This window comes from Felis catus, chromosome F2 (genome assembly GCF_018350175.1).
Source record: "Felis catus isolate Fca126 chromosome F2, F.catus_Fca126_mat1.0, whole genome shotgun sequence".
NCBI lineage: Eukaryota > Metazoa > Chordata > Mammalia > Carnivora > Felidae > Felis > Felis catus.
Genome location: NC_058385.1, coordinates 13416040 through 13442264, shown reverse-complemented (window position 1 = coordinate 13442264; position 26225 = coordinate 13416040). Strand labels below are relative to the sequence as shown.

The 26225-nt window shown below is 38.2% G+C and overlaps 1 protein-coding gene and 1 pseudogene across 1 annotated transcript in view; both read right to left on the bottom strand.

Annotated features, from left to right (window-relative positions):
• Positions 1-26225, bottom strand: part of NKAIN3 (sodium/potassium transporting ATPase interacting 3) — a 616620-nt gene that overhangs the window by 558009 nt on the left and 32386 nt on the right. The window lies entirely within an intron of this gene.
• LOC101084513 lies at positions 16139-26134 on the bottom strand (annotated as a pseudogene).

Sequence of the window (26225 nt, the reverse complement as noted above, 5' to 3'; positions counted from 1 at the left end):
AGGTTTGGTAGGCTTCTGTTTGTAGACCTTCACCATTTCTGTGAAGTTTACTATGATTATACACTTTATTTTCTTATGGTACACTCTTTTCCATTATAATTTATATTTCATAATGGCTCCTATATTAAAGGAACTTCAAAATCTGCCTAAGGAGAAAAGAAAGTACACATTTAAGGATCATATAAATGATTCAAAGGACCAAAAGTTCTCAGAGCACTCTCTGACCCCATCGCACTCTCCACCCCACCAGAAATGTTCCTTACTAGCTGACTGTGACTTCTCCAAGTCTTTTAAGCTACTTATATGAAAAGGTATTTTGCCATTTTCCCCATTGGACATCAAGTACTAAAAGTAGGATAGATTCTAAAAATTATAATAAAGAGACTTATTTTAACTAAATAGGATAATCTTCTAAACTTTTATTTATCCCAACTATAATAGTTTTATTTCATGACTTATTTTTAATTGTAGAATTATATACTTTGAAGCTTAGAAGGTTCAAATTGACCATGATTTTTATTTTGTGTAATTATAAATTAAACTTTTTGCTGAAGTCTGTCTTTGCTTTTCCATTTGAGTGGATAATCTTATTACAATCCATACCTAACTTTATTTAATTATGTTCCCCAGATAGAGATAAGTGATATGTCAGTAAGATTATAATTTCATTTGTTGCTTCTCCTTTAATTTAATTTTGTTTATACATCTGTTCCAAAAGGGTTCTTCTTGTCTATTTTGAATTAAAATAATATAATTATGTTTCAGGTTATTATAACTGTTTTTTTCATTTTTATTGCATAGCCACTTCTTTTTAAAAAATATTTTTTAATGTCTATTTTTGAGAGAGAGAGACAGAGTGTGAGCAGGGGAGGGGCAGAGAGAGAGGGAGACACAGAATCCGAAGCAGGCTCCAGGCTCCGAGCTGTCAGCACAGAGCCCGATAGGGGCTCGAACTCACGAACCGCAATATCATAACCTGACCTGAAGTCGGACCCTTAACCGACCAAGCCACCTGGGTGCCCCTTTATAGCCACTTCTCAGGAGGGCTTCCCCCGATCCCTGCCAATTCACATACACACGGACAATACAGCCACCACCACCCATACAAACTAGGGTCCAAATGGATGATATAAATGTTGCTTCCCGTCAATAGCATCAAGCTGTTACAGCTACTGCGACAGAATGTGAATATCACTTAGCCAATGACATCCTACCAACGAAAGGGAAGTGATTCTTCTTCTGATTACGGTTTTAAACCCAGATAGCACCATCATTCCTCAAAACTCTAATTTACAATTTCCTGATCAACATTCATGTTCAGAGTAGCACATTTTTTAGCTAAAATATACCCCCAAGTTGATAACAAAGTACAGTGTTTCTTTTTAAATGAAGAGAAATGTGGCAAAAATAATAAAACAGAGCCTTTCTGTATCCACGTATCGTTCGATTAGTGTCACGTTTTTGAATGTAACTTAAAAAAAAACCCTTTTGTGATATGCCATATATGAACATTTTTATAAAAGTCTGTTACATAAAGGATGCAACAAGACTCAGACTATTTCATAGAACGGAAGTACTACGGGGGAGAAGGAGGTTCTTTCCTCTGCAGGGTGTTCAGCACTAATTTCATAAGCCAAGCCAAGCCAAAACACTAATGCATAAAGCTGAAAAATAACAGAAGCACATACTTTTCACAAACTCAAAACCACTTTATTCACAAGTGAGAAATGACCAAACTGAACAAACGCCTACCCGGCTTTGTTAGCAACTTAATGTTAGTACACAAACACTGATTGCTTCGCTGTAAGAGACAAGCATGGGTTCCTCAAGTCAGAGAAGCAAGGTCTTAGAAACACAGGGAAAACATTCTCTCTTCATCCCCAAACTTCTCCTCATTCGTTCACTCATCCATTCGACAAGTATTTACTGACCGAGACCTACTCTATCGCAAGGGCTCTGTGAGTGGTAGCGATATAGCAGTGAGAAAACAGACGGTCCCCTGGGCACGTGGGTTTCTCGTGGTCTTGGAGGTACACGCAACACACTAAATAAATACGTAGCTCAAGTTATGAAAATGCCATGAAGGACAAAAATAAGGGTTGTAACTGTTGGAGGAGATTTAAGTTAGGAAATGAGAGGCTTTGCTAGAAAAAGCGACATGACACCGACTCCTAAAAACAAAGAGTAGGGGAACCTACCCAGTTTGCTAGGAGGAGTAGCAGGTGGGAAGGCTCTGGGTAGAAAGAGCATGGGAAGTGTCAGGACAGCAAAAAGGCCAGTGTGGCTGCAGCGAAGCAGGCAGAGGGAGGTCAGGACAGCAGGGCATCAGGCTAGAGGGGAAGGCAGGGGTCAGACAGTCTCAGCTATAGACTGGGCTTCTCATCTTAATTGGAGTGGGAAGGTGTTGGCAGAATTAATACCAGGGCCTGTCAGAATCCGATCTGAGCCATCCTTTGAAAGAACACCATAGCTGCCAAATGGAGAATAAGAGGCCTTGGAGCAGTCTATTTAGCAGATGACAGCAGTGGCCTAGCAAGGGGTGGTGGCTCATCACAGGCTAGTGGTCATGGCAATGAAGAAAAGCAAATACATTCAAGAGCTGTCTGGAAATAGAACCTATAAGATTTGATGATGGAGCAGGTATGAGAGATGAGGGAGAGCATGAGGTGCTCGGGTTTCTGTCCCAAGCAATTGGATGGGAACAGGTGCCAGAGATGGAAAAATGGCCAAAGACACTGACATGGGAGGCAAGGCGGGGGAGGGAGGGCTCAAGGGCTACACTTCGGAGTTCTTACATTAGGGAGGCCAGTGAGGAAGTGGGCAAGTGGCAGCAAGGATCAAGAGCACTGAAGGAAGACTGGCCCAGGGAAATGAAGTTAGGTTGTAGAGGGCATGGTGAGAGAGGGTAGCAGGTGACAAGAGACAGAGTAAGAGAGAAGGCTGCCTCTGGGACTCATCCCTGCCATGTGATAACGCACAGACATTGCATGTAGAGATGGTGTAAGGAGAGAAAATGAAAAAGAGGAGTATGGAAGTTAATAAAATGAGGGGTTCAAGGAAAATGGTTGAGTGCAGCAAATGAAGAATGATAGGTGAATGTTAGACTTAGCAATAAGAAAGCCACATGCAAGAGCCATTTCAATGGAACTCCACGTGTGGAAACCATACCATGTGGGTTGAACAGTAAACTGGAAGAAAGTGAAGATAAGTGTCAAAATACATAGAGACAGGTTTTTATAAGAATATCTTAAACATATTCTTATAAGGTAGAATGCAGGATATTGTGTTTTTTAAATGGCAGATAAAAAAGGCATATTTATCATTAAGAGGAATGATACAATAGAAAGGGAGAGAATTTGAGAGGAACAAAAATCCCACCTAAGAAACCAGAAGCTATGGGATCAAGAGTAGACAAGCTGCCCTTGAAAAGGTGGGCTCGGAGTAGAAAGGGGAAAATACAGTGATAGATGGTGGGGACGTGGGGGATTTGGTGGCTTCTGTTTTCTCACTTGGTAAAAGTATGCAGTGTGTGAGAGTGGAGGGTAGAGGGTGGAAGGATGAGACAGAAAAGCCTAGAAGGTTTGAAGAAGGTAGACAATGTGTGGAAGTCACTTCAGTTTGGGAATTCACAGAAACATTGAACACTGTGGTGAAGCAGGTGATAGTGAATTTATACAAGCACGAATATATTCAATTTCCTGCAACCCCCTCTCTTCCTCTCTAGGTTAACAGCATTTATACCTACCCTGCCAGTAGGACAGGAATGCTTGGGGTCATCCTGACCCTCCCTTCTGCACATTCTTCCAACTTCTCATCAACCCTACACATTCAAACTCCAAACTTCCCGGCCTCATGGCTGTTGAACTTGCTCACCCCTCACTGTTGCCAGATAGACACAACTGTAGTAACTTTCAGCTTTCTGTCCTCCAGGCTCTCTTCTCTCCTGACACATTTTCCCAACTCCACTACTTTACCTACCGCACTCACTACAACTGGTCACTGCAACACTGGCTTATTTCTATGGCCCTTTGTCTCCTTTGATTTCTCCTGGAATCCCCTTTCTCCTTCTGGGCAAAGTTAATTTACTCCCTCATCTCCAGTCCTAGTGCTTCTATGTGTCCAGCTCCTCATTAGACCGTGAGCTCCTCTAAATAAATAAATAAATAAATAAATAAATAAATAAACTGAATGTTTATTTCTGTGTCACCAATGTCTAGCAGGCAGGACCAGCTACAAAATTTGCCACACCCAGTGCAAAATGAAAATGCGGGCCCCTTGTTAAAAGATTATTAAGAGGGGCGCCTGGGTGGCTCAGTTGGTCCAGCTTCCGACTTCAGCTCAGGTCATGATCTTGTGGTTCGTGATTTCCAGCCCCACCTTGGGCTCACTGCTGTCAGCCTGTCAGCACTGAGTCTGCTCCAGATCCTCTGTCCCCCTCTCTCTGCCCCTCCCCACCTTGCACTCTTCCCCCTCCCCCCCCCAAAATTATTAAGAATCTCAAAATGGCAACTGCAGAGCATTAAGTAAGTGCAGGGCCCTGGGCAGCCACACAAGTCACACAGCCATGAAGCCAGCCCTGCAAGCAAAGTACCTGAAACGTATCGTGTTCAAGGAATCACTGATGCATAAATGCAGAACTTAATGAGAGCTTAATGCATTTACATATAATCCCTCATCAAGTAAGGTTGTATTAAGATAAATAGAGCCCTAGATTTGATCTGTGATACAAACTGGCTGTCTGATCTTGGATAATTCTTTTGATCTTTACTTTCCTAACCTCTAAAATGAGAAGATTGCATTAGACAGATTCTCACCCGTACTTTTAAAATTCTAGAATCCGTAAATGTGCTCAGACCTCAACTCATTTGACAGGCTCTCTTCCTAGCAAAGAAAAAGAAGAAAGAAGTGGAGGAGGAAGAGGAAGAGGAGGAGAAGACAAGAAGAAGAGGAAGAAGATACTAACAGATTTCAGAAGACACAGATAGATGATCCTCTTTATTTATAAACTCAGTAACTGTTAGGAAATTTAAGGGTCCCATTTGAACAACATGAGAATTTTCAATGGATATTATAGAGAATTAGTAAAATTACGAACTAGTAACTAAATAAGAAGGTTCAAAAAATGAAGCTCGACCAGAAGTAAACTCACTCTTCTACGGTCAATTAATGTATGACAAGGGAGGCAAGCTTATACAATGGGGAAAAGACAGTCTCCTGGACAGCTACATGTAAAAGAATGAAACTGAGCCACTTTCTTATACCCTACACAAAGGCAAAACAGATTAGACGTGCATGAGAGACCTGAAACCATAAAACTCTTATAAGAAAATCTACACGGTAATCTCTTTGACATCAGCCTTTTCTAGATATGTCTCTTCAGGCAGAGGAAACAAAAGCAAAAATAAACTATTGGGATTCCATCAAAATAAGAAACTTTTGCATAGTGAAAGAAACCATCAAGAAAACAACAAAGCAACCCTACTCAATGGGAGAAGGGTTTTTTTTTAAATGTTTTTATTTATTTTTGAGATAGAGAAAGCAGGAGCTGGGGAGGGGCACAGAGAAAGGGAGACAGGAACCAAAGGGGGTTCTGTGCTGACAGCAGAGAGCTCAATGCAGGGCTCAAATTCAGGACTTGTGAGATCATGACCTGAGCTGAAGTCAGATGCTCAGCCAACTGAGCCACCTAGGTGTCCCAGGAGAAGATACTTTAAATGATATATCCAATAAGGGGTTAATTCCAAAATATATAAAGAACTTTTACAACTCACTCAACACCAAAAAGACAAATAATCTGATTAAAAAATGGGCAGAGGACCTGAACATACACACACACACACACACACACACACACACACACACACACACACATATATAAAATTTATTGTCAAATTGGTTTCCATACAACACCCAGTGCTCATCCCAACAGGTGCCCCCTCAATGCCCATCACCCACTTTCCCCTCTCCCCCCACTTCCATCAACCCTCAGTTTGTTCTCAGTAATTAAGAGTCTCTTATGGTTTGTCTCCTTTCCTCTCTGTAACTTTTTCCCCCCTTCCCCTCCCCATGGTCTTCTGTTAAGTTTCTCAGGATCCACATATGAGTGAAAACATTTGGTATCTAGAAGACATAGAGATGGCCAACAGACATAAAAAGATGCCCAACACTGATAATCATCAAGGAAATGCAAACCCAAACAGCAAGGACATATCATGTTACACCTGTCAGAATAGCTAGAATCAAAGACGAGAAATAACAAGTGTTGGTGAGAATGTGGAGTAAAAGGAACCCTCACACACTGTTGGTGGGAATGCAAATCGGTGCAGCCACTGTGGAAAACACTATGAAGGTTTCTCAAAATATTAAAAATAGAAGGATATGATCCAGTAATTCCACGGGATTTATAATACTGAGCGTTTACTCAAAGAAAACAAAAACACTAATTCTTAAAGACATATGCACCCCTTTGCTTACTGCAGTGTTACTTATAATAGCCAAGCTACGAAAGCAACCTAAGTATCCACTGATAGATGAATGGATAAAGAAGATACGCTATATATATATATATATACAAAGGAATATTACCCGCCATAAAAAAAGAATGAGGTCTTACCATTTGCAACAACATGGGTGGACCTAGAGGGTATTATGCTAGGGGGAAAAAGTCAGACAGAGAAAGACAAATACCATATGATTTCACTTGTATGTGTAATATAAAAAATAAAATAAAATAAACAAAAGGCAGAAACAAACCCATAAATACTGACAGTTGCCAGAGGGGAAGGGTGTGAGGGGATGGGCAAAATGCATGAAGGGGAGACAGGGATACAGGCTTCTGGTTATGGAATGAGTAAGTCGTGAGGATGAAACACATAGCACAGGGAATACAGTCAATGGTATCATAATGGCATTGTATGGTGACAGATTCTGGCCACACTTGAGGTGAGCACAGCATAACACATAGAGTTGTCAAATCAGTATGCTACACACCAGAAACAATGTAACGTCATGTGGCAACTATACTTCAATTAAAAACAAACAAAAAATGAAGCTCAGGTAGAGAAAAGAGAAGGTAGAGACATGATTTAATTTGGACAATATTCCAGTTTTCTGAGCGCATGTGATGAGCTTCACAGGGTGCCAGGCCTTGCCAACTCAATGACAATTCCATCATGAACTCAAGAACTCTCTAATCTGTATTTCTGCACATCTGAACAGACATGATTTCCCTTCCCAGGCCCTGTATTGGCAGGGGTGAAAATGAGTGTTATGTGTATATCCACAGAACACTAAGAGAAAGGGCAGTGCAAAGCTGGGGTTGAAAGCATAGGAGGCAGTATAAGCACTTGGGTTAAGGAATGAGACTCTGGAAATCAAATGGCCACTCCTTGTCTTGGACAAGCTGCATATCAACCGGAAGCCTCAGTTGTTGAGGTGGTAAACGTCTGTACCTTCCTCTTAGAACTGGTTCAAAAACTGAGAAAAAAGACTACAAATGTACATTGCACCAAACAAGGGTCAGTTGATGTTTTTCCTGTATCCACTAGGCACAGGTAAATTAATAACCATAGAGAAATTATTTGAAAAATTCACTCAACATACTTCTGAGATCTACTTTGTACATGATGCATGGTCTAGGTTGGCCAGCTAGATTAGCCTGTGCTCAATAATTAAACCAATTTCTGCCTTCTTGGCCTAAACATACTAGCTCTCTGGGTTAATTTCATAATGTTCTATTCTATTTTACATAGAGCTAGATGTAATTTTTAAAAATTAGGAAAAAAGTTTTCGTGAACTATTCTCAATATATTCTGAGGACAATACGACCCTTAAAAGAATCTTCAATTTTCCTAATAAATCTTTCTCATCAATATCAGTTTATTCTCACATAAAATCAAAAGTAGCCATTCATGAAACTTTGACTAAAGTGGTAATAACAATATAAACAAATCTTAAAAACTTAAAACTACTTCTTATCTTCCAATTTTGGTTTACTCCCACCCCCCTCAAAAAACAAAAACAAAAAACACTTTTATATACAAAAAGAAAAAAATTCACTGGCTCTAATAAAATAATACCCCCTTCCTCCTCAGTATTTGATTCAGGAAAAAATGTATCTGTAATTGTACTGAGGTTGACAGCCAACATTAGACATCTTGTAGCAGAAAGTTCTCTTAGGACATATATGGTTTTAGAAATACTGAAGACAATCCATAGAGATTAATATTTCTAAATATTTAGGGAACCAAAAAATGAAAAAAATATCATTAGCCATGTTAATATTCTAAGCAGTTTCAAATTGTCAATAAAAGACGTTAAGAAATTAAACGTTTTTCACCATCTGTAAGTGACATTCATACTGCTGAAAAATATATTTTTTCCTAACATTCATATTTAAACTCATAATACACTCTGGCTGGGGTTATTCTCATGAAAGCAAGAGATGGACAGGTTGAAAATGTGAGTTGATGATTATTAGCTTTTTAAATTCAAAAATATCTTTACAAAGCTATTTTAATAAACTCCAAAGGATTTAGTAATGATTTTGTTCCACTATTTTACACTGATAAATAGTATTTAATTTTCTTACATCAAATTACAAACAGTAATTTTCTTACTGTTTGAGGTAAGAAACAGATTAGTGGGTGGTGAGATTAACCATTTTATTGTAATGTAACCTGGCGGGGAGAAGTCTTGTGACTGAATGGGAGAAAATCCATTATAGTTACTTGACTTGTCGAAAAGGAATCTTGATGTGACTGAAGTGCAAATTCAATTTGTAGCTTTATTTATTTTTTTTTAATTTTTTTTTCAACGTTTTATTTATTTTTGGGACAGAGAGAGACAGAGCATGAACTGGGGAGGGGCAGAGAGAGAGGGAGACACAGAATCGGAAACAGGCTCCAGGCTCTGAGCCATCAGCCCAGAGCCCGACGCGGGGCTCGAACTCACGGACCGCGAGATCGTGACCTGGCTGAAGTCAGACGCTTAACCGACTGCGCCACCCAGGCGCCCCTCAATTTGTAGCTTTAAAAAGGTAGAGGAAAGGCATTTTATTCTTAAATATATGATATTATTGTGGCAACTTACAAATACTTAGATACATTCTAGTTCCCCCACCTGATGAACATCTGTGGGCAGATGGCCTTTCTATAGCAACTGGACACCAAAGGAACGTGTTTATTTTCTCTCCTCTGGATGCAGATTTGCAAATTTACAAGTCTAACTTTCTCTAACACTAACTGAAAATCCAAGTTTTCAATCACTTGAAAAAATTCTTATCCTTTCTTGATTTTTTGAAGATATTAATTACAATAATTGTAGAATATCTCTAATTTCTTACTCCAGTAAATATGCTACAGCCAACCCTGAATATGAGATAATGAACTCCAAGATTTCTGAATACAGCCACATGGAATTTCCTTTAAATGCTTATCCGGGATAGCACTTTCAAAGTTCCCATCATATTCAATTCCCTTACAAATTAGTGATGGTTCATGATGAAACAGGCTGTAGATAGTTCCCACTGATACATTTAATTTAGTTAAATGCTTTTCCGGCAGTTGTGTTCACACGACTGCCTCTTACAAGTTATTCAGACTCTTCCTATTTCTCCTTTTTTCCACCTTTAATCGTATCCCAGCAGGAAATAACAGCAAGTTTCGCAGCATCCATTTCTTCAATTTCTCCATTAAGGAGTCCTCCTATATCTTTGTATTTTCATAAACAGTGTTCTTTTCTCCACACGTAGAAATATTTTTAACCCAAATGGAACTTTAAAAATCACAGCAAACATTAAGACAAGGCAATTTTGCTCTAGTTAAAACTGGGGTGCTTTCTGAAATGATCTGATGTGGTCTCACAGATCAACCAAAAATATGTACTAGTCCCCTAATGTGCAAGTCGGCCTTGGCTAAAGCAGAACATTTGCACTGGGAGTGAAGTTACTAGGAGTATAACTCCATGGGAGCACAGATTTGCCTGTCTTGTTCACTGCTGTAGCCTCAATACACAGAGGTCTGGTGGCCAAAGTATCCAATAAACATTGTTGAATACATAAGTAAATAAATAAAATTAATTGAAAAAAATCTTAACAAAACGCATAAAAAAACTGTGAGAAGTTTTACTTTATGTCTTGTAGACTTGACAACCAAATAGAGTAGCTAGAAAGATAGGATTGTGCTCTGAAGGATATTACACAGAGAATTATGGGAACATGGAAATTAAAGTGCAGCTCCCTTACCCTCTACTCCAATATGGCAGCTTCTCCAGAGCCTATAGTTTCTGGGTCTGTAGGCAGTGAGGAAGGCCTTGGGCTGTTCTAAGGTCTATGGACATGGCTGGTACAGTACCACATCCCCACTCTCAAGCAGAGACCAACAGTAAGAAGCATAAATGTGGCCCACAGAGACCTGTAGAGCTCTAGGGGAAGAGTGAAATCAGCTCCCCACATGAGGGTCACATCATCCTGGCCTTCCTAAAAGTAAGAAGTAGCTGAACCAGTGAGCTGAGTGCCCCCAACTGCTGAAGCAGTGAGATTTCAAGGAGACTGAGGATGTGGGGAACAAGAAAGCTCCTTCTAGGAAGGAGGAATGGCCAACCTGCTTCAACATTTTCCTTTTCTTTATTTATGTAAAACCAGTACTTGGGATATCTGGACAATGAGCAGACAAAAAAGAGCACAACCACACACAGACACACACACACACACACACACACACACACACACAGACACACACACACACTCACACACACATTTAAGGGAGCTCAGTGGCCAAAACATGGATACCCAGTGAAACAGAGTTCCTGGAAAGGCAGAAAACTTTAATAAAAAAACAAAAAGCACTAAAAGGATTCAACAACACCACAAAGATATTCTGCAGCTAATAAAGATGATTTTCTAATTAGACATCTAGTACATGAATGTAAGGAGAATATAGTTGTTTGAGACCCAAATTAGGACCCAAAGATCAACTGAAAACAATCACAAAGGTTTAAAAAATTACTAATACACACACACACACACACACACACACACACACACTATTTATATACATACACATATATCACACACACACATGCACAAAAAGATAAGAGACTTAGAGGACAGATACAGAAGATTTAACATAAAAAAATAAGAGTTCTGGAAGGAGAAAAAGAAACAGTTGTAAGAATCACAGTAATTAAACAAATAATGGAATACAATTTTTTAGCTTAAGTATGAAAAGAAAACAAGAGAAAAGAGATCAGACAAATTCTGGTGAAAATTTCTTAAACTTCAAAAATACGGTATATCTTACAATGTTCCAAGCAGAAAGAATAAACTGTCTACAAAGGAGATAATATAAAAGTGTCATGTGACTATTTTCAACTATAGACCCTAGAAATCAGTGGAATACTATTTACTATCTACTAAAAGGAAAGAATGAAATTCAAAATCTTATATCATTTATTTGTCAACGTAAAAGGAAGACAATTGGAGAACAGCAAAATTCAGGTACTATACCATCTATGTTCTTTACAGGAGAAAAATACTTAAATCAATTTAAGTGAATAACAAATGAAAGAGTACAGAGATATAAAGATGCGGTAACAGAAAGAGGAAAGCAGCCCCTGGTATCTGGTAGCTCAGAGCCACATCTTGGCATTCTCCATTTGAACATCAACAATCTCACACCACCTGAGCATCAGACAAGGCCCCTCTCCCTGAAGGGCATGTCAAAAACAAGGCCACTCTGTAATCATATATGAACTCAGAACAAAATATGAGCACTGTCCAAACCAGAAATTAGCAGACATATTCCTTTCCTAGCTAATACCAATGATGGGGGCTACTTTACCAATTACAGCTACAGCCTCACTCACATCCACCCTCCTTGAGGATAAGAGTTATTAAGGTGCCCAATCATAGAACTATACCTGCTCCTTGCAGTATCCAATATACTTCCTTAAACCATCCTCCAAATCCCTAAACCTAAACGCAAATTCTGTAGATTCTTTCTAACATCCTCTAAAGCTCCCCATGGTTTCTAACGGTATTAGCTGCCTCATCATCACAAATAAATTCAACTTGCTCAACTACAGGTGTATTCCTTGTGGTCTTGAGCTGAAGGACATTGATATTGAGTATAAAGAGAAGAGGAAACAGTGGTGAGCAATGGACTTTGCCCTTTACAAAAAAAGGGTAAAGATAAGCTGGCTGAGAATTTGTTTAAAAAAAAAGAAAAGAAAGGAAAGGGAAAAAAAGCTTAATAAAGAACCTTGAAATTGAAAAGATGAAGAGATACACTGCAAGAGAAAGTCTAATATAGGGTACAATGAAGATTACCAAACTAGCTCAGTAAACCCTAGAACTGTTAAGGGGAGGAACACTGGTGTACCTTGAGATAGAGAAAACTAGAAAAGTAAAAGCAATTCAAGTGATCTCACGAAGAGGGCAGGTAGAGGAAAAGGATAACTTCATAATAAACATATTTTCATTTATTCAACAACTATGTATTGATTGCCTTACTGTATACAAGTTATTTTTCCAAGTACTTCAGATACAACAATAAATCAAGCCATACAGTGTTTGCCTTCATGAAACTTTGACTATATTGGGGAAAGACAGTAAATAAAATACATACATAATGTGTTTTTATATGGAAAAGATTCCTGAAGAAAAATAAAACTGGCTAAGGAACCAGAACATGATGGGAAACGTCTTGTAAATACTCTGTTGAAGCAACAAGCAAGCAGAGACCTGAATAGAGTCGGGGAGCACCACAAATACCTTGGGCAGCTTAGCAAGGCAGAAGGAAAAGTGAGAGCAAATGTTCTGAATTGAGACTATTCTTGCTGTGTTTTATAACAGCAAGAAGCCCAGTGAGGCTGGAGCACAATGTGACAAGGAAAAGCTGTAGGACGAGAGGAAGCCAGGGACCAGGTCATACAGGATTTGGGATTTTGAACAAATAGAGCATATTCATACAGAACAAGAAGTCACACAATCAGCAGCTACATTGGTTCAGTTGCCCAGAATCTCTGCCAAGCTGTTTTCTAACCTTCTCTTCTGCCATCCTTAGAACACTGACTCTTCATTGTCTTTATTCTCCACTTCCTCACAGTGGTAATAGGGCTGCTGCAGCTCCCAGAATCAAGTCTTCACACAACAGGCCAAGCAGGAATGAAGGCAGGAGTATAAAAGCTTTTTCTCCAGAAGATCTGTTTTGTGTTTTTTGTTTTTTAATCATAAAAGGATTCTTCTTCAGTCTCATTGATTAGACTATGCCATTGGCCTGGATTTAGAGTAAGCTCTGGCAAAAGGAAATGGGATGTCAATTATGCCAATTACCTCAGGGGTAACACTAACCATCTCTAGGAATGGGAGAGGCCACCCTTTTCCTCAAGGTATAAGTTAAGGTATAGTTTAGGTTAAGGTATAAGTCGGAGTTCTATTAACAAGATAAAAAGGGAGAAGGAGGAATGGCTCTTGAGTCAGCAACCAAACCTCTGCCACCAAAATCCACAATATCTACAAATTCAAGGAAGGAAATTCATGGGTCACATCTTTCAAATGTTAAGGATGCATTTGAAAAAAAAAAATTAGCATTTAATCCTAATGAAACTACTGTGTAAAATAGGAAGAGAAGAAAATTAGCAAAAACAAGAGAATATATTATCCTCAATTTTAACTCAATATTATCTTTATCTCATTTGAAATCAGAGATCTGAAAGCAATGGCCACTATTCCCTTTTTATTTCACATTGTCTTAGAGGTTCTAGTAGTGAATGTAATAAATCATGAAAATTAAATAATCTATACAAATGTTTAGAAAAAAGAAAATATAAAATTGCTACTTTTCTGATAGGATCAGAAAATATAAGATATTCCAGTATAAAGTAACTGGAGAATTAATATGAAACGTTGGTAAGATGCTGGGATACAAGATAAATGTACCAAAATCAATAGCTTTTCTCTAATCAGAATATGCACTTGAAAATATAAATCAGAATATATTTTATTGTCAACTGGAAAAAAATGGAAAAACACAAGAAAATGTTAAGGAACACATTTAGCAAGAAAGACAGGAATTCTATTAAAAAAATGAAAATCTTCTTGATGGGAACCAATGGAAAGATATCATTTTTTTCTTGGATGGACAGATTTAATATCATGTACACACACACACACACACACACACACACACACACACACACACCGAGTTTTCTTATACATAAATTGAATCCAGTTTTTATTAGAAACCAGCAGGTAGGATGTTTTTACTGGATAAAGTGATTTTAAATTTTATATGAAAGCATTTAAGAATGTCTTTCTAAAAGCTGTGAAATAGAAGCATATGAATAATCTCCAAAGATACGTGTCAATATTCTTATTTTATAGATCAGAATACTGAAGTTCAGAAGCTGTTATGTTGCCCAAGGTCACATGGCTAGTCAATGAACCAGGACTCAAACTTAAGTCAGCCTATGTCCAAAACACATATTACTGTCTTGGAGTCAAGAGTGAATTTACAGTTATTAGGAAGACTGCCTAACCCACCTATCGGCTTCACTAATGCATTTTTGTTGGGTATTAAACCTTATAAAAATAAAAGTCAGTGTTACTTTTTTTAATTTACTCATTCAATTTACTAATTATTTACTACCAAATCAATTTTATTATTTGTTATGTAAAATAAATTATAATAAATACAATCATTTAGTTATTAAAATTATTAACTGATTGTTATTATTTTAATTATTTAATTTACTTATATGAGCCAAAAATCAACTATACTCCCCATGTCCTAGACAAGAATATATTCCTCTATACACATGTCCTGATTTGGTGTGTAAGGCCTACCAGTGTGATATTGAGTTGAAACATACAAAAAACATATTCAAGGAATGAAATCATTCTATTGAAGCCTTTGCATCCTTTTCCTTCAAACCAACCCTGGTCCTGCTAGACCTCCTAAAGTCTGAGGAGGAAGAGAGGCCACGTGGATTTCCAGGAAAGAAAAGTAATCCAAGGATCCATGTAAAAGTTCACTCACAACAAGCTGATACAAATATTGGAATATGACCCAAAAGGGAAAAAGGTATGTGTTTGTGTATTTTGGGAAGGGTAAAATCTTCGAGTCCTCTCAAGAATCCTAACTACGCAGTTCATAGATTTCTTTGACTCAATTTCTACAGGAAAATTTCAGAATAGAAAGACATATCTGTTAATGAACTCCTGACCAGGGTGCTTAGTGTTCATAATTTTTCATTATGATATATTTTGTGCAATTCAAAATTAGAAATGCTGAATGAGGAAAGATAGTTTTTGTCAAAGCTCTTCAAATAAACTCACCTCAATAAATATTTTCAGAGAATCTATTATGAGCAAGGAATTGGACTACGTAGAATAAAAGCTGATTAAAATACTGTGTTCTCTGGGAATTTACAATCTTGTGTGTAGAACAGGAATATACACCTCAAGAAATAATGTGGTGGTAAAGACACTATAGAAGGATAAATCAAATGCAAAGATTTACTCTACTAAGAGGATTCAAGGAGGAACTATATAAATTATGACTGGAAGTCTTTTTTTAAGTATCTTTTTTAAAATTTTATTTTAATTCCAGTATATTTAACATACAGGGTTGAATTAGTTTCAGGTGCACAGTATACTGATTCAACAATTCCATACATCACCCAGTGCTCATCATGACAAGTGCACTCCTTAATCCCCATCAACTATTTCATCCATCCCCTACCTACCTACCTCCCCTCTGGTAACCATCAGTTTGTTCTCTATAGTTAAGAGCCTGTTTCTGGCTTCTCTCTCTCTCTCTCTCTCTCTCTCTCTCTCTCTCTCTCTGCCTCTCACTTTCTCTCTTTTTTTGCCTTTGTTCACTTGTTTCTTAAATTCCACATAAGAGAGAAATCATATGGTGTTTTTCTCTAGTTCTCTCCATGTCATTGTAAATGGCAAGACTGCATAATTTTTTATGGCTGAATAACATTCCTATACACACACACACACACACACACACACACACACACATTTATATATATATATATATATATATATATATATATATATATATATATATATATATATATATCACAACTTCTTTATACATTCCTCTATCGATGAACACTTGGGCTACTTCTGTAATTTGGCTACTGTAAATAATGCTACTATAAACATAGGGGTGTTGAACTGGAAGTCTTTGGCAGGCCATTGACAGGTGAGAATGGGAAGGAGAGAAAGAAGTCATTAGGTGAGAAAACACGTGGAGACTAGAAAGCACAGGTATGCCAAAGGCTGGGCAGGCCACCATGGAGCACAGACTGCTGGGATGAGATGTGTGTGCTTCACAGGGAATGTGAGCAGCGAGATAGAATGGGGAGGATGGGTAAAGGGAGACAGAGACAGCAAGAATAGAATTGGAGTGAAAGGAGAATGCAAAGAATTTGTACTTCCTCTTTATGCTATGGAGATCCACCAACAAAATTTTAGTAGGTCGTGAAGGAATAAGCCAGGAATTTTTTTCTCTGACTTGAAATACAATGAAACTTCCCTTTCATTCTTTCCTAGTTGACGTTTTCTGAAAAGAAATAAGGAATTTAGAAATATTCCATAATAAATTTTCTAAAAAACAAACAGTAGAAAACATATGTCCAAGTATTTACATCCTAATTTATATTCTAAGTGCAGAGAAGGGCCACTGACTTGTTTTCCATTAGCTTCCCCATGAGAGCTCCCTTGTGTCTCCATCTTTTTTTTTAGAGAGAGAGAGAAAGAGTGTGCATACACAAGCAGGCGAGAGGGGCACAGGGAGAGAGAGAGAGAATCTCAAGCATGTTCATGCTCAGCCTGACACAGGGCTTGATCCCACAACGACCCTGGGATCATAACCTGAGTCAAAATCTAGAGTGGCTTCTTCAACAGACTGAGCCACCCAGGCACCCACCTTGGGTCTCAATCTTGTGCTGAAATGAACTGGCTTCTGTCCAAGTAAGGACACAAGTCAGGCTCCTAATCCACCCATCACTGATTGTCAGTGGTGCCTCCTCAGGTTGAGATTGTTTCTGTCAATCAGAAACCAAGACTAGCTGAGCTACAGGTACTTGCTGGAGAATTGCACACTGACTGGCACTGGGAACTTGCCAGGAATACTAATATTTGAAAGTGATAGTTTAATAGGAAACCATTCATTTAAATTATACAAGTCCTATTATATTAAATTGGAATACAAATAGAGGATTCCTAGACAGCATTATCTCTGGTCTACAGAGAATTCCATCATTGAAATGAGGTGTAGTATTGTGCCTTCTGCCATCGAGAGTGTGGAAATAAGAATTATTCACTTTAAAAATATTTCTGCATCTTCTTTTATGTAAGTAGAAAAGAAAAACACAGTCAAAGATACTGGACACTATGTTTTACCCCTTCTTTATATTTGGCCTGCTAAGATAAATTTTATATTCTTTTACTTTCAAAGTAAGGTTTATATGCTCTTCTGTCAGAAACTAAATCCTGGACCATTTATTACAAAGGGAATACTGTGCTGAATTTAGGAAGCTCAGAGTCAAATTAATGGCCCAATGATAAGATTCTATTGCATTCAGACATCTGGTATGATCACTTCCTTCCTATAAACCATCTCTGCACTATTTTAAAATTCAATTTGATTTAACAAACATTTACTGAGTATCTACCATATACCAAGCACTAGGCTAGACATTTGGGATGCAGATATAAATATCTTATCTGGCACTTTAAAAAGATATGAAAGCTACCACAAGTCCAGTAAATGGAAGAATGTACATCATAAATAAATATGTCCACATGCATAATACACATTCAATTTTCTAGGAGAAAAGTATCTAATTTGGCCTTTCTTATTCTTTTTTTCCCCTCAATATACAAGTATAGAAAATTGAGTTGATAAATCATGTAAAGCTCTATATAAAGAAAAACTGTGATTGCTTTCAGCCTTCCTGGTCCAGATATTTCTGCAGGGATGTGTGTTAGCCTGGTCTATTGACTCCACAGAAGGGACTGGACAGGGATGGAATCTCAAGGTCCTTGGGTGTCAAGGTTCATCCAAAATTCAGGAAATGACATCAAGAATGGGCAGTGGGATTAATAACAGCTGTGCTGGTACTGAGAGCTCTGAGACACGCACGGAGGGCAATTCATCCTAAGGCAGAGCCTAGCCGGGGACAGGAGAGGACAGACTGGAGCACAGGACAGAGCCCAGGACAGGGCTTGGGTAACCTCTGAAGACTGGGCTCCACATAATTAGCTGCAGTCTCGACTGGTTTTAGGTTCAGCCCCTTGAACTGCAATTCTTATTCCAGGAATACCTTAAAAGAAATCAGAGCTCCTCATAATGACATACACAAAAGCCATAATTTCCAAAAAGAGGCGAATAGTATCTTTATTTATTTGTTTGTTTAGATTTCAGCTTTTCGATGTTTATTTATTTATTTATTTATTTATTTATTTATTTATTTTATTTTTAAGAGTCCAGCTTTTTATTGAACAGGTTACGGAAGAGGTTTAGTCAAAAAGCCCAAAGCCCATGTCATCATCAGCCTGCTCAGATTCCTCTTTCTTTGCTGCACTTTCTTCTCAGCGGGGACAGCAGTGGTGAAGGGGGCAGGACCACTCCCTGGTGCAGCACAGGCTGCCACCCGGGAGGGTCCACCAGCCCCTACATTGCAGGAGAGGCTCCCGATGTGGATGTGGACGTTGGCCAGGGCCTTCGCAAACAAACCTGGCCAGAAATGTCGAACATTTACACCAGCTGCTTTAATGAAGGCGTTGATCTTATCCTCTGGGACCTCAGGGTAGTGCAGGATGAGGGCCAAGTAGATGCAGGCAAGCTCCGAGAGGAGACGGAGGCCATGGTGTGGTCAAGTGCGGAGCTGGCGCTGCAGGGTGCGGGAGCCGTGCTAGTGATCGGATGAAGTGAGGGCCTCACCCCAAGACAGCCTTAGCTTCCTCGGAAGGACCAGCACCTTAGCGGCGGCTGAGGAAAGCCACGGTGTCTTTTTAGGTGAGCCGAATAGACATTTGTGTATTCTCTTGATTTTTCTCCCTTATAAAATATACAACTTAGCAGAAGCAATATTTTGCCAAGATTTTATAGCTGGCAACTTCAGATCAATGGCTTAGAAGGCATACATTCTCAATTTTACAGTGCCTTTTTCTTCTCCAGCAATTACCTGTATTTTGGGGACTTTCACATTGGTGAAGCCTGGGACATATCAGGGAAAAGATAAAAGGAGAGGTTTTATAATGAGTATTGAAGGGTCCTAGAAGAGCGCTTTTGTTCTTCCAGAAATAGTCATATACTTGAAATTATAGAGTCATTCTAGTGCATTCGTGGACCAATGCTGTAAAATACTGCTTTGCCAGTTTTCACCACACAGAATCTGGAAACTAAAGGTCAGTTTTCCCCACCAGCTTGCTCACAGATGTATGTCTATACCACCAAACTGGGATGTCACTGAGGCCATCAATACCCTACCTGTCTAGGGATTCTGATTGGCTTACATGTAGGTAACTACATGTGAGATTTTCCAGTTTCAGAGTTTACTTTTGCATCTCATTCATGCCGTGTTTTACCCCTTCTTCCTACTGAAATTCCATCCACTGTGCTTCATTACGACTGGATCATGAACAAGCCATGCTCTCTGAAACTAAGTTCCACAGGGTCTACCATGTCAAGCTGAACAGCAAGGACAGCAAGCACTACAGGAAGCAGAAGAGGAGAAATGGCCACCACCGCCACCACTGTGTTCCCCTAAGTCCTAGTCACAGGGGTTACAATGACCAAAAAATAGCATCCCGGAGTTCCACATTTCTCTGAGCCAGCCAGTACCATTGCCACATGGGCCCACCTGCCCCCCAGCAGAGAGAACCCCCCTTCCCATACCCTTTCAGGGCTGCCTTTCTGATGAGGAGCACATTCAGACGTACAGGAGGCAGGTGGGGTTCTGGGCTGTGTGGTCTCAAGGTCTGAGAAAGGAGAAGTTGAAGGAGTTCATAGTTCATTGAAGGGCAGGCAGGGAGGCCTTTCACCTTTTAATTTTAACACACCACTGTCATAATCACTGCCACTAGGGTGCTGCCTATTGTGTGATTTCCCTTTAAATCAATCCGTTATGAAAAATACGGAAATGTATCCCTAAAGGAGTCAAAGAGCTTCATGGGGCTGTTGTATTTATTTTTAAAGTATGCCAAATACAAAAGGTTTAAAATAACGTGTTCGTGCATTGATCACCAAGAATGTAAACTATTATAAGTCATGGCTTGAAATTAAGTACTTTCCAATTTATAACCACACTTGCAGGTTTTAAGCATAAATACTGCCAGTTGATTTGGAAACTCAGTAAAGAAGAGCATTCCAGATGATTGCTTTTAGGAAGGTGTGGAATGAGTGCGGCTTCTGTCTGGTGTAGTTTCCACAGCTCTGCTTTGTCTCCATCAGGGGCCCTCCTCCCATTCTTGCAACTTGCAGAGCCACGAAGGCAGCCCAAGCATCTTCCGCTCACAGGTCTGTGCCCCGTGACTATTCTGTCAAATTATCTGCCTGGTAAACAAAGTATTTGAACCTCTAGCAGGGGATTACGTGTGTGTGTGTTCCCCATAGCCAGAAATCCTCAGAACAGGATGCTCAGATCAAAAGATAAGGAAAGTCAGACCTTGAAAGGAAAATAGTCTAATTACCTGTTTTTCAGGAGTCCATGAGAAATTTATTAACAATCAATTGGCCATTACAGAGAATGGACATAATGGTTAACAAGATGGAAGAAATGGTCTCTGCACTAACACAGCTTTTAATGAAAGGACAAAATGCAGAGCTGACTTAAGACTTCTGACAGTATAATATAATGTTGGTAGCCATCAAAATGCACTAGGAAAGCTAATTAGCAGGTAACTCTGCAACACATAAAAACATTTTTTTCTTAAATGGGAAACACCAGAACCATTCAGACCTTTAGTGTATTGAAAAGGAATCTACAACTGAATACCTAAACATCTTTTTAATTAAAGAAACACACACAGTGAAATGCAAAGATCTTACGTATACAATTCAATGACTTTTAATAAATGTATACACTGCATTAGCCAACAACCCAGGGGAGATCCAGAAACTTCCACCATTCCAGAAAGTTCTCACTTGCCACATTCTACTCAACTTCGTTTCCACCTCCCCCAGCCATAAGGAACTGCCATTTTGATTTCTATCACAATAAGAGTCCTTGAACTTCAAATAAACATATTATAAAAGTAAGAACTTCCATGTTTCCTTCTAGAAGTTTACATCTGGCTTCTTTCCCTCCATATAATATTTCTGAAGTTCACTCACATTATTCAATGTATCCATAGTTTATGCTCTCTCTATTCTTCTCTCCTTCTTCCCTTGAAGGACATTTGGGTTGTGTCCAGTTTGGGAATATTATGAAAAAAGTCACTAGAAAAACTGTGAACAAGTTTTTGTTTGACATATATTTTCATTTTTATTGTGTAAATACCAAGAAGTGGAATTCTGGAGCGGAGTACATATATGTTTACATTTCCTAGAAACTGCCAGTTTTTTCTAAGCGTTTGTACTGTCTTACATTCTGCCAACAACGTGTGAGTGCACCAGCTGCTCCACATCTCACCACCATTTGCAATGTCTGTCTTCTAGCATTAGCTATTCTGAAGAGCAGAAAATAGGATTTCATTGTGATCTTAGCTTCCATTTTCCTGATGAACAATAACTGAGAATATTTTTCATATGTTTACTGTTACTTGCATATGTTCTTGTGTGAGTATCTCTTCAAGTCCTTTGCCCATTTTATTTTTATCTTTTAGAGAGAAACAAAGCACAGAAGGGGGGGTGAGAGGGGCAGAGAGAGAAAGAGAGAGAGAGAAAGAGAGAGAGAGAGAGAGAGAGAGAGAGAGAGAGAGAGAGAGAGAGAGAGAGAACCTTAAGTAGGCTCCACACTCAGTGCAGAGGCTGTCATGGGGCTCAATCCCACAATCCTGGGATCATGACCCAATCTGAAATCAAGTCAGACACTCAACCAACTAAGCCAACCAGGTACCACTTTTAAATTGCACTATTTGTCTTTCAATTATCAGCTTATATTAGTTCTTAAAATATTCTAAGTACAAGTCCCTTGTCAGGAAGATATAAGGCAGATATTTTCTGCAGTGTGTGTCTTGCCTTTCAGTTGCAAAATTTGTCTTTTGATAAACAGAATTTTTTTCATATGATGAACTACCATTTATCATTTTTTTTTCTTTCAGGTTAATGCCTCTGTATATTGTCTTTACCTCATTCAAGGTCACAATGCTATTCTCCCATGTTTTCTTCTAGAAAGTTACAAGTTCAGCTTTTATGTTTATGTCTATGATCAACTTCAAATTAATTTTTGTGAATGGAGTGAAATAGGGGTCAAAAGTCTTATTTTCCCCTATGTCGATCCAGTGTTCCAATACCATCTGTGGAAAAGATTTTCTTTAGTCCCTTGAATTGCCTTCATGCCTTGGTCAAAAATTAATGGACCAGCAACATGTGAATCTATCGTGTACTTTTTATTCCTTTAATCTGTGTGTCTATTTTTATGCCAAGCCACACTGCCCTGATTACTATAGGTTTATAGCAAATTTTAAAGTCAGGTAGGTTGAGTCTTCCAACTTTGTTCTTCTTGACCATCACTGCTTTCTATATATGGGTCCTTTACATTCTATTTACATTTTGGCTTATCAATTTGTTTTAAAAAATTAAGATTTTTTTTTAATTGAGATTGTGTTGAATCTGTATTTTTCAGGTTTTTAGTATATTGTTTTATAAGTAACAGTCATGTTGTTTTGGCTTAAAGTGTTAACTATTTTACACCCTTACTAATCATCTTTTTGTCTGATTTTCCTACTGATTACGAAGAGTTGTTAAAATTGCTGATTGTGAGGGACGCCTGGATGGCTTAGTCGGTTAAGTGTCCGACTTCAGCTCAGGTCACGTCAGCTGTGCTGACAGCTTAGAGCCTGGAGCTTGCTTTGGATTCTGTGTCTCCCTCTCTCTCTACCCACCCCCCACTCATGCTCTATCTCTTTCTGCCAAAAATAAATAAACATTAAATTTTTTTTTTAATTGCTGAGTGTGAATTTACCCATTTTTCCTTCTAGGGCTATTGGTTTGCTTCATATATCTTCAAACTGTTAATAACGGAATGCACATTCAGATTTTTTTGAATGGACTCTTTTATCATTTTAAAAACATTTCCCTTTGTAAATGGCGATACTCTTTCTCTGATTTCTATTTTGTCTAATATTCACAGCATGTTTGATGTTTGTTGTTGGCACAGTACATGTCTCTATCTTTGATATTTTTAAAATTGTTTTCACTGTATTGCAATATAATTGGTATACAGCATTGTATAGGTTTAAGGTGCAAAGCGTAATACCTTGACCTGATATGTTGTAAAATGATTATCACAATAAGTTTAGTTAACATCCATCATCTCATATAGATGCCCACACATACACGATGTTTCTTTTTCTTATGATGAGAACTTTTAGGATTTACTCTCTTAGTAGCTTTCAAGTACACCATAGAGCAGTATGGTGAATTTATACATACATTTAAATTTTTTTTCTTTGAGTGTGGTTGGCACACAGCGTTACATTAGTTTCAGGTGTCCAACATAATGATTCAACATCTCTACATGTTATGCTGTTATGCCAGGCTCACCACAAATGTATCTACCATCTGTCACCGTAGAACACTATTACACTATCACTGACTGTATTCCTTAGGCTGTGCTTTTTATTCCTATGAGTTATTCATTCCATAACTGGACACTTGTACCTCTCATTCCCCTTCACCCATTTTGCCCAACCCCCTCCCCCAACCCTCTGGCAACCACCAGTTTGTTCTCTGTATCTACAGCTCTGATTCTGCTTTTTAATTGTTTGTTTATTCATTTGTTTTGTTTTTAAATTCCGTATGAGTGAAATCACACAGCATTTGTCTTGTCTTTCTCGGCCTGACTTATTTCACTTAGCAGAATACTCTCTAGGTCCAACCATGTTGTCGCAAAAGGCAAGATCTCATCTTGTTTTTTATGGCTGCATATATTCCACGTGTGTGTGTGTGTGTGTGTGTGTGTGTGTGTGTACATCTTCTTTATCGATCCATGTATCTCTCTTTATTTTTTTTAACTAACCTCTATACCCAAAATATGGGGCTCAAATTCATGACCCCAAGATCAAGAGTCACATGTTCTCTTGACTAAGCCAGCCAGGCCCCTCTCCTTTCTTTGATTTTTAATTTTATATATCAGGATTTTGATTTTTTTAATCCAGTCTAACAATATATAGCTTTTAATTGGAATGTTTATAATTATTGGTTTTCGAGGATTTTCTATAGCATCATGATGTATCTGCTAATTTGTCAGTTATTATTTTTATACAATTATTTCTTCTCTTTTACTCTCTTTAGAGTCACTTTATTTTATTTTCTCTGCTGGTTCAAAGCTACACCTCTTCGAGCTATCTTGCATAGTTTTTGTAGGGATTATAAACACATCCTTTACTTATTGCAGTCTACTTAAAAAATTAATATTGTACTACTTCATGTAAAATATAAGAATCTTAGAGCAATATGATTCATTTATTCATACATTTTCTTGTCCATATGTTTTACACCTTATGTGATATAATACACAATGCAATGCCATGATTTTTATATTTGTTGTCTTTTAAAGAAATAAATTAAAATATTTATCCAAATATTTATCATTTCTGACACTATTCTATGCTATTTATGGATCTGACTTTCTCTCTGTTATCATTTCTCTCAAGCTTGACGGGTTTCCTTTAGCATTTCTTGTAGTGCAGTTCTGCTGGCAACAGATGCTTTAGATCTGGTTTATCTGAAAATTGTCTTTATGTTATCATGACTTTTGAAGGACATTTTTAACTTAGTGCAGCATACTAACTTACCACATGACTTTTTTCTCTTCCAAAAATTTAAAGATGACATCCATTGTCTTTCTGGCCTCCGCTGTTACTGATGAAATATTAGCCATAATTCATATAGTACACATATATTCCCTATATGTAACGTATCTTTTTGTTTTTTCTGACAACTTTGAAAACTTTATCTAAGGTAATCAATAGTTTAATTATAACATGTGGCTCTCTTTATATTTGTTTTTCTTGGGGTTTACAGATTTCATGAATCTGTTAAGTTGACTTTTCTTCATGACATTGGGAAATCTTCTATCATTACTTCTTCAAATACTCCTTTTTCCATTTTCTTCTCTTCTATCAATTTTATATTGCTCCACATGTCACAAAGGTTCTGTTCATTTTCTTATAACACTTTATCCCTTTCCTTAAGGTTTTACAGTTTTTATTGGCTTCTCTTTAAGTTCACGGGTTCTTTTCTATAATGAGCAATCTGCTGGTAAACCCATTACAGGAATTTTTCATTTCCAATACATTACTTTTAAGTTTCAACATTTCTGTTTGGTTCTTCTTTCACTTTCAGTGTCTCTGCTGAGTCCCCCTCTCTATTCAAGCATCATTTATATGGTTTCCTTTAAATTCCTGAACATATTTATAATAGAGTTCTTAAGTCCTTGTCTGTTCATTCCAACACCTTGATCACCCGGAAGTGTGTTTCTATTGTCTACATTTCCTCTAAACTCTGCATCACTTTTTTACTTATTGCACTGGTTCTTTGAGTATCAAATATATTTATTTATTTTTTTATTCTGGGCATCTTGGAATCAAGTCATGGGGAATCTGAATTGCACTTTCCGCCTTTAAAGAGCATTGGTATTTGTTACACTAATGGCAGAATCTCTGTCGTGCATGGTTTTATGCTGTATATAGTAGATCTGCTTTGTTTCATTCTCCAGCTCTAGCACGTGACCCTTAATTTAGAGTGTAATGACTCTTCCTCCATGGCTTACACCATGGCTTTTGGTGTAGCAACTTCCTGAAGGGTGGTCGGGGAGGCTTCTTTACTCTGTTCTGCCGGAAATCCCATGCCTCCCAGGACTGCAGAACTTCACCTCTATGTTCATCTGTTGGTCCTGCAACAGACTTTCTGAGGTGGGCTTCACAGAGCCTCCCTCTGAGCATGCGCGGCCCAGCCCACAGCCAGTGTCTTGAGACATAACCACACCAACTCCTTAGTCTCCCTGTCTCTCCCTCTATTCTACTCCACAAATTT